We start from the raw sequence: 3,217 nt of genomic DNA, 5'->3' as shown, positions 1-3,217 counted from the left end.
ATCTCCTTGGTCGTATTTTGCGCTGGTATCGCTCAGGTACCGTGCAGCAAACGGAACACGTAGCGGAAAGTAGACGCTTTCTGAAATGTTCAATCTGTGTTCGCGTAATTTACGTGGGGTTGGAAGTGAAAGGTGTGGATATGAGCGGGATATCGGACTATCGGGGTTGTTACTGACGTCGTTCCTTCGCCTCGAAGGACTGCGAAGAATGTGAAAGTTTTTGTCAATATTTTGTCTAGCGTTTTCATAACAAAGAACACGTGGTAGTTTCAGATGCAAGAAGAAACGATTTCCCCGTCGCTAAGTGCTCAAATTGCACTCACGCTTGGTTGAACACCTTCTGCAATTAATGTATTCTCATATCTCTTACGGAATGGCGTACCAGGAAAATGCGCACCATTGTCGCGTGACAAGGAAAACAGGGATGGGTATTCCATAGGATTCGTTGAAATCATTCCGCTTATTTTGTGATTGCGTTCGTAAGCAATGCTGGTAAGTATAAACGTTATTTCTTACTGTAGACTAATCCCGTCTGCACTACCACATGCTCAGGACGTTAGCTTATTTTCAGTCAGCTTCATGTACTCTATCATTGCATTCGATATTGCCATTACCCATCGTAAACAGCGTTTCCCAGCCGTGTTTACCCCCCATAAGGTTTCTGACGAAGTGCGTGAGGTTTTTAGCGAAGTGGTTTTTAACGAAGTGCGCCGCATTTGTTTTCTGTCAGAAGCTCTTTAGCGTAATTCAGAAATGGGAAGATAAGCTAAGGCTCATCTGTGCTTATTTGGTAGTATAAAGTTAAGTGCCTCCTTTTTCTTGATGTTAAATTGCTAAACAAACTAAAAATAGTTGTTAAAGCTTCTGCCAATTGATCCTCCATAAATAGATCTTCACGAAAGAGCTGCCCCTCACGGTAAGGGCGAGGACTTCTCAACTGCTGAAAGAAAAATAACAGCGAAATATACTCGGAGAAAAGGTGACGAATCTCTGGCCAGCTGCTCTAGGCTTCTAGGCCGGCACTTGCCCGACACAGGAAGAAAATTGGCATGTTCACCCCTGGCCCAGCCTAAATTTTGGAATGCATAAAGGCACGGTACATTTCCGACTACGTAGAGAATTGCGCCGAATGCCTAATGATGATGTGCAATCCAGCGTGAAGCCGGAGGTTGGTTTCGTATCTTCTGGCCATCGCTTCCATCTTCGACATCGCGGTGTCGTCGCGGGGCCATGCATAATTGCGTCAACGCTGAGAACCCTGCTTCGCTGACGATCTTTCCGCTCCCTCGCCTACTGCAATTATGACGTCACCTTCCGCGCTTATAAGAGTTTTGCTGCGGTTGGGTATAGAGGTGTGCTCTCAAACTACAGCGGCCGCCATTTTGGAGTCCATGGAGCCCTGTGGAAGGCCGGCAGCGCGCGTCTCATTTGCTTACTTCCTCATATTCCAGCGTGCACTGCTGAAGCTGCGCACTGGACGCCAAAATGATTCCCATGATGTAACCCTAACAACGGACAGGGCTCCACGCACCGGATATGAAGCATGAGACAGGCGTAGAGGACCATATATTTCGAAAATGTTCGGGTGGACCGAGAACTCATGTCATTAGAAAGAAATGAATGTAACCTTTCGAACAGCATATTCCGATTTCTCATAACATGGTATTCCGATCACTGACCAACAAGCCCAAACAGCCACTTTAGTTCTCATAACATGATGGTTGCAACATATTTTTTTTTTTTTATAGAGAGGCGGTTGGCGAAAGGAACACGAACTTGATGGGGTACGAGCCGCGCAATCCACATAGACATCTGAGCATGCTTTGTCTCACTTCAGTGTGAATGTCCTGGCGACAGCCGCGCTAAGGTGTTTCATCGAGCTCTGTTTCATCTGCAACGTTTACATTAAGTAGTAAGTGATTTGATAAACATAGTAAATGGAAGGAAAAGATTTTTGCAAGCCCCGGCATTCGCCATCGCTACGGGAAGCGCCTGAGCTGGGGCAGCGGAAATAAAGGATAGCAGGCAGGGTGTAGAAATGAAATGCAAGGTGTGAGGGGACAGTTGGAAAATATAGGGGGAGAGGTACACTATATAAGAAATATATTTGCATATTCACATATTAACACATGCACAGATCGTACGCGCTTGATGGTCTTGCTAGAGTAGCATGGAAGATATTGAAGGCCAACAGCGCAACGACGCAGATAAAGTAGAAGAAAACACAGGACAAGCGCTGACTCACAACTAAATTTATTCAAGGAAGGCAGTACAATTTTATAGAAAAAGTGGCCAACTTATCAGCTAGTACACAGACAAAACCCATGTTTCTACGTGGCATCGAGGTATGCAACCTCACTGTCATATAATGAAATAGATGGCTTACTGACGCCTAACCTTGTTTTTTTCCTCATGTGATATGCTTCCATAATCTCACGTGTTAATCGGGACGGGTGTTTGTAGAGGATATCACAGTAAGGCAACGAAGGAAAACAAGATTGGCAGTCTCGAACATGGTCAACTAGATTATTAGATTTGTTAGCTTCCAGATGATTTGCATGCTCTTTCAAACGTGTATTGATGCAACGCCCCGTCTGCCCGATATATATTTGTCCGCATGACATTGGGATTTTGTATACTACCTCTTCTGCGCATGGCACAAACATTGTTTCGTGCTTAACCCCACAAGTTGTTTCGGATTCTTTTCGTTGCTGAGCCTTTTTTTTTTTTTCAGAACAGCACAAACCCTTTTAAGTTTCTTGGGTGCGGAAAAAAACACCTCTACGCGATACCTTTTTGCCACATTTCTAAGATTATGTGACAGGCGATGTACATAAGGGAGAATGGCAAACTTTTTTTTCTTTCCTTCTCTTTTACCGGACTAGGCACCAAATATGGATTCTTAAGCTTTTTGGCTACCTTGTTACAGCCCAATAACATAACACCATCCGGGTATCCAGCTTCCTTTAACCTTTTAACTTGTTCATTGAAGCTATTGGTTGCCATATGGATACAAAATTTTGATAATGAGGACAAATGAGATGAGACAACAATTCCTGTTTTAACTGTTTTGGAATGATGCGATTTATAATTTAACAGCGGTTTTCCCATCCTTGGACGATATTCCCAACAGACGTGTCCCGTCTCCACCTTCAAACTCAGATCTAAAAATTGTAGCTTGCTACCGACCGTGACCTCAGTGGTGAACTCTAGACCT

This window comes from Amblyomma mixtum, chromosome 1 (assembly GCF_055824585.1).
Source record: "Amblyomma mixtum isolate Tamu chromosome 1, ASM5582458v1, whole genome shotgun sequence".
In the NCBI taxonomy this organism is placed as follows: domain Eukaryota; kingdom Metazoa; phylum Arthropoda; class Arachnida; order Ixodida; family Ixodidae; genus Amblyomma; species Amblyomma mixtum.
This window is presented reverse-complemented; position numbering follows the sequence as displayed.